Raw genomic sequence first — 10,356 nt, 5'->3', positions numbered from 1 at the left:
TTCTTGGAACCATTGTCAAAAATTAGTTGACCATATATGCATGGGTTTATGTCTGGGCTTTCTATTCTGTTCCGCTGGTCTACATGCCTGTTTTTTGCCCGTACCATACTGTTTGATTACTATTGCTTTATAATATAGCTTTAATTTAGGAAATATCTACATTGAAAAATGTATCATCATAAACAAATAATGGTATGGTAATAAGGTAATTTTCAGGCAGATGACAATAAAGTGGCTTGAGAAAGTCTACACTGAAAAAGTGATTTTGATAAATGTGATTTTTCAATGTAGACTTCAAGTCACTTTATTGTCATCTGCCTGAAAATCACCATAATATCTCAATAAATGTCATTAGGAATGTGAGCGATGCCCTCTAGAGTTGGAAAATGGAAAACTTACACGACAATAAGCAGTGGTCCTGGCAAAACAAATAACATGTTCTTCCCTCCATGTAAACAAAATGAAACAAAACCTAAAGGAAAATCAAACTCCTGATTCAGTTATACTGCTGTCTTCCAGTTTATTGACTCTGTTTAATTCTTCCCACTCGGTCACCTCTAATTCTTAACGCAGAAGACCAGCATCCCTTGAATGAATAGATGGACTCTTTTCCGTTCATTAAACATGACCTTGGGATAGATCTTGGTTCCCAGATGTTGTGGGAACTGTTTCTACACATAGCGAACACATTTCATTCTAAGGAAACCATACTAAATCACAAATTATCACACTGCCAAACCAGATATAAAAGATACACCATTTCTCTCCAGATTTTTTCTTCTTTTTATGCTTTAGAGACATAAACTCATTTTGGCTTTCAGAAAAAGCACCAGACTTTACAGTTGTTTGCCTAGAGTCATCCTAACAGATGTGTGGGCTTTAGAGTTGTCTGATCTGGGTTCAAATCCCAGCTCTTGTGCTTAACATCTAAATTGAGAAATTTAGATGTTTAAGCTCACTTTCTTTTTCTGTATATATGTGGATAATTTAACATAAAATAAAACTCATAGCATTATTGTCAAGATTCAAATTAAATTTTTTAGGTGTTATTAGCTCTCTTCACAAATGAAGAAACCAGGGTTTAGAGATGTTACATATGCTGTACAACCATGTTCTATAATAACCAACAGCATTTTTGCACTCAGAAAGTGTGTCATATGTTCTTCTCATATACCCTCTGTATGGGGAAACAAAAACTTAGAGTTGATTCATTGGTACTGTTAAAAACATTCATCTACTTAAACTGTTGAGTGAGATCAACATAATTGGAATGGGGTGAGGTTGGCATATTATCTGCCCTGGAGGAATTTTTATTTGATATGTACCTATTCCTCTCGTTTGGGAAGTTTATACTCAAGCTAATGTATGTGTGTGCAGAGAGAAGCCAGGGGCAATTCCAAGACTGTAGTCAGCGCCACTTCTAAATTCAGTTGCTCTGAGCTGACTTAAATCCGTCTTTCTTCTTCTTCTTTTGGGCAGGGTCTCTGTAGAGATGTGGTAAGCTGAGTCTGTGGCCTCATCTGGTGTAAAACTGCTCTCTAATGAAAGGCCTAGAGCCAGAGACCTCATTTCCTTTCCCCAGAGTCTTCACAGATGGAAGTTAGGATTTCTATTTCACAAAGCAAAAGGGCATGCTATCAGAACTACAGTCTCTGCTTCTCCACTCAATAAAGCAAATACAAAATCTAATGTCCCCCGCCACTGGCCTTGTTACCGTGACCGTGTTTTTTCACATGGTTGTGTCTCCTCTGTGGCTGTGTTTAACTCACTGCAGGGCCAGACACTTGCATGCATGGGAATGATGCTGCACAAAGCCACGTCCTGTTGAGTGCCATAAGAGAAAACGATTCTGCAGAGGTGCTGGGAGAGACTTGTAGCTGGCAACATAAGGTTTTAGAGACTACTGTTCACCATTCTGGACCTTCCTTTTATGTACTATGCAGGAATGACCATAGAAATCCATAGATTTACCTTCTTCCTTCGTAAATGAGGAATCTGAGGCCCAGCAGATTAATAACTTGCCTAACTTTATACAGCAGCTGGAGGAGGTATGCTGAGAAGGTGGCCAAAGAGGTCTGTGTGCCATTGCCCAGGCAGAGTCTCTGCATTACAAATTCCTAGGAGGGCTTGCTGTGCAGAGGGCCTGCTTTGGTGTGCTGCCGTTCATCATGGAGAGTGGGGCCAAGGACTGAGAGGTCATGGTGTCTGGGAAACTCCAGGGACACAAGGCTAAATCCGTGAAGGTTATGGATGGCCTGATGATCCACAGTGGGTACCCTGTTAACTACGATGCTGTCACTGCCGTGTGCCATGTGCTGCTCAGATAGGGCATGCTGGGCATCAAAGTGAAGATCATGCTGCCCTGGGACCCAAGTGGTAAGACTGGCCCAAGAAGCCCCTGCCTGACCATCTGAGCTTTGTGGAACCCAAAAATGAGATACTGCCCACCACCCCCATCTCAGAACAGGAGGGTGGGAAGCCAGAGCCTCCTGCCATGCCCCAGATGGTACCCACAGCATAACAGGGTCTCCTTGGCAGCTGGATCTGGAGTCTGGGTGTTGCTCTATGAAGACATTTATTAAAAATCTTTTATAAAAGGAAAAAAAAGTCTAGATCTCACCCAAGAGCCTTTTTATAGACTCGGGTTGTATTTTTCATTTACTCCTCTCTAATCATCATTCATTTTATAATGGATCAGTGTTTCTTTCATATCAGAGTTTCTCCAGTTATGATCTCTGAAAAGTCTGCATCAGAATCTCCTTGGGTACCTGTTGGAATGCAGATTCCTTGGTCTTGCTCCAGGATTATCATTTCCATGTCTCTGGAATTGGAGAAATTTGCAGTTTGAACATGCACTTGAGGTGATTACTATGAAATAAATTGTTTTTTTTTCTTTTTCTTTTGAAATAATTTTAGACTTACAGAAGAGTTGCAAAGATAGTACAGATAGTTCCTTTGAACCCTTCATCCACCTTCTTTTACTGTTAACATCTTACCTAACCACATAGTACAACTATCAAAACCAAGAAATGAACATTGGAACAATACTGTTAACTAACTTAAGACCTTGACTATTTCACCAATTTTTTAGTAATTATTTTTTTGTTGTTTTAGGATCCAATTTAGGGTCTCACATTGCTTTTAGTTATTATGCATGCCAGGTTATATTGCTTCAGATCATAATCCCGTGTTCCCCGTGACAGTGCCTGAATCTTAGCTCTGACGGCAGCCAAAGGGTTAATGCAAGTACTGGTATGATTCTACTTAAATTCAAGCTCCACTGACAGAACTGCTTAACAATACTGCAAAGATTCAATCACCCAGAAACAGAATTGAAGGAGACATAAAAGATCATTCAGTCTCAATCTCTCATTTTATTGATAGAGACACTGTAACCCAGAAAAGAAACGTGAGCAAGTTGGTGGAAAGACTGGAACTGAGTCCATATCACTTGGCTCCAAGTTTCCTTGTTATTTCCTTAAGTCCATGCTTTTGATTATATTTCTTTCCTTTATTCGCAAAGAGAGGATCCTGAACAGTTTTAAAAAAAATTTATCCATGATCTCAAATGATTCTCCAAGTTCTCCATGAGAGGAACATGAAAAGTTGTTTCTCCCAATTTGGGGATCAGGGAACAGGTTCATAGAAGAAAACTGAGGTCCCCAGGGTTTCAAGCATATGGCTGAGCCATATCCACACTTCTACAAGCTGACCTGAATCAGTGCTATTCTGCAGTACACCACATGCCTCCGGCCCTGAATCTATGCACTCTGTGCTGAAATGGATATTTTGTGTATTCAAATAGAACATTTGGAGGAGTGAGTATTTATACACAAATTCAAATAGGGCACCCAAATGGGGAAACGTTGTGAACCTGGCATATTTAGCAATTATAAATGGGAGATGTGATTGTGGGAAGGGAACTGACATGAATCAGTGTGAAATTCTTCTCTTGGCAGAAAGGACTAGATAATTTCAAGTTCTTTTCTTTTTTAATTTAGGCACTTTAGTCTTTGTCCTGAAAATGAAATGGGTGACTCCTATGAATTTTGCTACTGCTCCTGGATTAGCATGTTTCTGGGGGAAAAAAATATATATATATGATATGTTCATGGGAGAATAAGTATAATTTAAGACCCTGTTACACACACACAACTACCAGCAAAGTTGTATACAGGAAAGATCAAGTTCTATTCCTGTTCTTACCACTAAAACTAGTTTTGTGCCCATAAGAAAATAGCTTTTTCTTGATCTTATGCCTCAGTCACAAATGTAAATGAGAGGGTTAGAATTGGTGGTTTCTAGGGCAAAGCCATAGCTAGGATCAGTCATGGGGGATGACTGTGGGCAGGAGCTGGTGGTTCTCTGTGCCATTGGTTGATGGAGGTGTCTTCCCGTGAAAAGATACCACTCTTTCCCCGTATTGTCTGTGATTCCCAAGGTCTTGCTTTAACACTGTTTCTTCTGATATCTTTTCATCAGAGTCTTAACAAAAGCCATTTCCATGCATGTCTTTATTTTTATTTATTTCTTAAAAGCATAACTGGTGTAGAAAGTTTTCCCTGCTCTCCTTCCAGCTGTGTCTCTGTTCTGGGGTCCTCTCCTGAATCCCTAATGCTTCCTAAGTTTCAGGATCGAAGTGTCTCTCTGTAAGTAGAATGAAGAGGCTTTGTCTTTTGTCTTCTGTCTTCAGATGACAAAAATTTGGCAGAGTGGACAGCCTTTTGGGCAGAACCATATGAAATAATCATCTATCACATCTAGAGGCTTAAGTGTAGAAGGCAGCCTTGGCAAATTATGGAATAAGGGAAATGTGGCTTTTATGTCTAGCATCTAACTTTGTATTTCTACGCCCGTGCCCCTAAATAACAAACATGGGCTTAAGGGGTTGCCCCGGCAATAGGATTTGTCTTCTAACAGGGGAAGTTAGATGTCTCATCAGCTCATAAGAATAAATCTTGAAACATAAAATTTCTGAAGGGTATCTGGGGTCGTGAAAGATATGGTTAGTTGACCTGGACATACCCCAAATCCAACGATATGGGGGTTTATTTTTCACTGTATACTTAGGGTGGCCCCAAGAGTTATCTTAGTAATTTTACTTACACTTGAAATATATGACAAACAAAAATCGGCCATTGTTCTTCTATATTACCTTCTATCTTTTCAAACCAGGCCACAGTTACAGATAATGGTGGCACCAGAATTCCTCTGTTGGAGAGTCTTAGGTGGGCTAGAAACCTTTTTGATATTGATATATTGTTTTGACTTAGTATATACTTATTTGAGATAACTGAAGTAGAAAGTCGGTTTGCCAAGGGTGGAGACAAACATAGATATTACTTCCTCTGACCTTTCTTTAAATTGATGAGGACATCAAGTTCAAAGATGGGGAGTTAATTGCCCAAAGTCATGATATAAGTCAGTGGAAGGGTTGGACTTAAAAATCAAGTCTCAGAATCTCAAGAAAGCAAACCCTTCCCTATAAAGCAATTAATTAACTTCATAGCTTCAAAGGGAGAGAATCTCTGCTTTCTCAGGTAAGCATCGTTTTTCCAAGGCCAGCTCACCACTGAGTGTATTGCAGCCTTATTGATTTTACAGAACACCCTGTGCAATTCCCCAAGGTGTGTGAGAGGTTTTTTTTTTGTTTAAAGTTCTTAGCCAACGGTATTTTACAGGTATTCTGAAGGAAATGGTGGTTTCTATTTAGACTCACAAATATTTTGTGAGTCAGAGAGAAGAAAAAGGCAATAGAGGAAAATTTTATTCTAAAATTATAGAATTTCAAGGTGTTATGTAAAAGGAAAGTTTAGTAGAACTAGTGGATCAATGAAGACTAACAAGACAGTCAAGCCTCATCCTAAAAAAGAGTTAAGCTCTCAAGTCAGCCTGTTAGTTAGAAGCAAAAATTGAGTTTAGTTAAAACCGCTCTTGAAAGTACCCTTGGCAGGTGGCATAATATCTCAAAAGTCCAGAAGGACCTTTTTTCCCTCCAGTGACACAACAGATACCTATTTCTTTGGATGAATGCAGAAAAGGTATTCTCAGGGTCGTGGTATCTGGAAAAAAGTGCTATGTGTCTTTAAATCGAATCACAGACAGCCTTGTAAGATGCTCACTCGGTGAAGTACAGGTGAGAATGAGACCTGCTGAGGGAACAGTCACTTGAAGTCTCCTGTCACACTCATTCCTGGGCACCATGCTCATTGAGGGGAACGATGTGTGGAGTCATGCTCTCCTGCTTTCTCACTCTGTCTCGTCTTAATGTTCTTCCCACCTCCCCAGAATGGGTTTAGAAGAACTTAAAACCCAGGTTTTTGACTCTGGTTCTAGTCTGACATTTCTCAACACCCCCACTCTTTCTCTCTCCCCTCCTCCCTTTCTTCCACACATACTTAGTTTGTGCCTCTGTGTCCCAGAGACTATAGAAAGCACTGAAGTGAAGTAGACAGCGTCCTATCCTTATGGAGTTTATCGACTTAGTGGGTAAGAAAGAAAGAAAAAACAACAAATAATTGCTGATATATTTATTCCAGTGGAGAGGAAATAGAAGTCCAGAGTACTATAGATTATATAACTGGACAACATAATCACATCAGGCTCAGGTTTGGAGGTCCAGGATTTACGTTACTTGATACCTATGAGACCTTAAGCACAACACTTAAATGTCTCAACTTCAGTTTTATCAACAATTGCGTTAGTAGATTATTGTGAGAATTCAACTGAATAGGGATGTAGGAGTACCTGGTAACCTCTTAATTGGAACATAAATTATTTGTGCTATTGTTGATCATCTATCCTGTGTTCGCATTTGTGCTGGGCTCTACCGCAGTAGTGCCTGAGAGGTAGGAGATGCAGACTTGCCTTCTTCTGCTTGGGAAATCAGATTAGTTCAGAGGAATAATGAAGAGATGGTGTTGTAGGACTCAAGCAATACATGTTACATGAGTTCAAAGAAGAGAGGAATCCATCAAGGTGGGTACGAATATAGGGCAGTCTTCAAATAGTTGACTGGATTTTGTGAGTTTATCTAGAGGGGAGAATGAGTAATTTGGGGTCTAATAGGAGGGGACATGGAATGTAGCAGGTATGGGTATAAGGCTGCTGTCACATTGGATTAACCTATTATGGCTGTGGTAGGGATGACCTCAAAGTCAGCCGAGCAAACCACTGTGGGGCCAGAGTCGCTGGGTTTTCACTTCACTGATATTTTTTCCCGTAACTCTAAAACAACAAAATGTCCAGCTTCCAATTACAGACCATTAAAAAATGTTCCAATACTATAATATCTCTATTAGCAGATGAGAAATTAGCATATGAGGATGTTTTCTCTACTGACATCCAACCATCATTTCTGCAGCCACAAGAAAGAAATCTGCTGCTTCTTTTGGGGACAGTCTTGCCTTTGAAGATAGGTTTCATGTGTTCTCCCTTTCTCATATCTCAAGTTTGTTTGCTCTTTTATGAATTATCTTACTACTCCATAATTCTATAATTCCACAGTTCTAAAAGCAGGTGGAAACAGATTTTGAGATTCTTTTATGAGTCCTATAGACCATGTAATTGTTCTTAAGGTAGAAAGATGCCTCCTTTCTGACCACTAAATTTCTTCACAGCCAGTCAAAGCAGAATTTAGTGGTTACTAAAACGGAGCTTTATAGTTGTACCCATCTGTGAAGGTGTTCAAAATTCATTCTTAACTCTTATTATTTTCTTATTTCTCATGGTATACATTTTCTGGACCACACAGTAAAGCACATAATTATATGCTGCCTTAGATTGTATTCTACAAGATTGGTTGGTTATTTCTCTAGGTTTGAAGATATTTCAGAGCTAAATCCTATATAATCTTTGTGTCTCCCACTTAGAATATCTAACAGAGAGTTAAGCATGTAATTTTATTTTCCGTTGCTTGACATTTTGATGGACACTGTGTTCATGTTTCTTAATTGGTCAGATACCTGACAAATATTAAGCTGTAATTGAATGTCAGCTGAAGGAATGATTGAGGTTTGTCAAAAGACGTGGAGGGGCTCAGCATGTCATGATCTTGATATCTTCACACTGGGCTAAAGGAAAATGTTGATGTTACAGAACACAAACACAGGTTCATCTATGTGCCACACAAGAGGGGCCAAGAAAACCCCGAAAAGCTAGTCTTGTGGCAAGGAAAAGGGCTTTATTTCAGATGACATCAGCTGGGAGATGAGAGTAAGCACTCAAATTCATTTCCCTGAAAGAAAGACAGAAGGCAAGGGGTTTTAAAGGTTGTGAGGAATGTGACTACCTGCAGGAAGAGGGGTGGCAAGATAAAGGAATCTGCAAGTGAGTGTCCTTGGTTGTCTGCTTTGGTTATGAATGGTGGATTCCAGCATCAGCACGAGGAAGCCAAGGAGTCGGGGTCTGGGAAATTTCAGTTTCTTGGGATTTTCTGGGCATCAGTTTTCCTGCAATAAACTTCAAGGACCAGTAATTAGCCAAGACTTCAGCGTGAGGTCATCTGGGCTTTAACAATTTGTAACTTCTATTTGCCTTGCGCAGGCGGGTCTGAAGCCCAAGGAAACAAAGGTTAAAGAAACTGATATTTGCATATGAATGTAACTAAAGAAGCAGGGAAAGGGGATGGGTACTTTTGGTTTTAACCACATAAATGCTGCATTTAATGTAGAGGAACTGGTATCAGGGCTGGTATCACTGATTATCTTTGACAATGTACCTTGTGCTTGCTCTGGAATGAAACGATCTGGATTTGAATCCCAGCTCCACCACTTAACAGTTGTGATGTTGGGTCTCTCAAAATGTGGACAATAATGGTACGTAACTCATGGAGTTGTGAGGATTAAATGAAACAATGCATATAAAATAATTTGTACAGTCTTAGAATATTATTAGCACTCAAATGTTAATTCTCATTATCTTAAAGAGTCTCCTATATGGAATGACTTTATTTTTAATGACTAATTTTGTAGAGATCTTTTTCAATCCATTATTTTCAGAAGGAATCATCAATCCGTAATGGTCCAAGTCAGGCCTTTTCCCTTGAGGATCATTTCAGTGGAGGACAAGACCTCTGTGGTCTTAATTATTATGTGACCAGCCCACTTTGGCTAAATTAAAGCATTTCATGAAAATCACTGAAGGCTCCCAAACCATGCCTGACGTTAACAACTAACTGGAAATGGCCTGGAATTCCATGCCTTTGGGCAGCTGTCTCCTCCTTACCAATTGAGGGCTTAATGTTTCATTGCTTATTTCAGGGTGAATCAAGAGCTCAGTCACTTTGATTCTTTACTTGAACTCCAAGGTCTGATCAATCAATATTTGCTGAACCAGGAAGCCAATCACCCATCCCTTGGATCATGAGCTTAAATTGGTTCCTCTCTTTCAAGTTGTACTTCATCAATGTGGAAGTCCTCAAGACTTGCCACATGAAAGTCTTTAGACCTATCAACTTAAAGAAATGTTGTCTTTTATCTTTTATTTCAAGAACCAGAGGGATTTGATTGAAATATCTTTTGGTTCAGCAACTGGATAGGAAAAGAAAATAGTCTCTATACTCAAGGGGTCCCTTTGATAGCAGCTGTATTTACTGTGGGAGTTGGTAGTTTTTTGTTCACTAAGGGCTATTGCAGGCATCCAGTCACTCAGAAAACTCATCCAAGAACAGTGTTTTCTTTCATACTGTGGGTGCTCTACCTCAAAATTTATCCTGAAACCCTCCACTTCTCTCCATCTTCCCAGTCACTTCATTCAGGCCACCATTTTCTCTTAATTTACTACAATTGTCTCTTACCCAATTGCCCCCAAACAATCCATTCTCCACGCAATAGCCAGAATGATCCATGATAAAAAAAAAAATAGAAAAAATAAAAATGAAAAATAGTGATAGTGATGGCTATCCCCGATATAGCATTTACTATACACTAGATCCTGCTTTTTTAAAAAGCAACTTTATTGAGATATAATTCACATATAAAATTCATCCTTTTAAAGTGTACAAGTCATTGGATTTTAGTATAGCCACAGAGTTGTGCAATGATCACCATTATCTAATTTTAAAATATGTTCATCACCCTATACAGAAAACCCTGTACTCGTTAGCAGTTTCCTCCCCCACCCCTCAGTCCCTGGCAATCTCTATCTTCTTTCTATGTTCACAGATTTGCCTAGATTTTGCTGGATAAAGAATTCTTGATTGACATTTTTTCTTTCAGCATTTTGAATATGTCACACCACTACATTCTGGCCTGCATGGTTTCTGATGTGAAGTATGCTTAATCTTATTGAGGACTCTTTGTATGTGAAGAATAATTTTTCTCTTGCAGCTTTCCAGATTCTCTTTGTCTTTGACTT

At 39.3% G+C, this 10,356-nt stretch overlaps 1 pseudogene; it reads left to right on the top strand.

Moving 5' to 3' along the window:
- Nucleotides 1-2,168: 2,168 nt before the first annotated feature.
- Nucleotides 2,169-2,521, top strand: LOC101397250 (small ribosomal subunit protein uS3 pseudogene; annotated as a pseudogene).
- Nucleotides 2,522-10,356: the final 7,835 nt, after the last annotated feature.

This window comes from Ceratotherium simum, chromosome 4 (assembly GCF_057802395.1).
Source record: "Ceratotherium simum simum isolate JZ-2026a chromosome 4, ASM5780239v1, whole genome shotgun sequence".
Classification (NCBI taxonomy): domain Eukaryota; kingdom Metazoa; phylum Chordata; class Mammalia; order Perissodactyla; family Rhinocerotidae; genus Ceratotherium; species Ceratotherium simum.
This window is presented reverse-complemented; position numbering and strand designations above follow the sequence as displayed.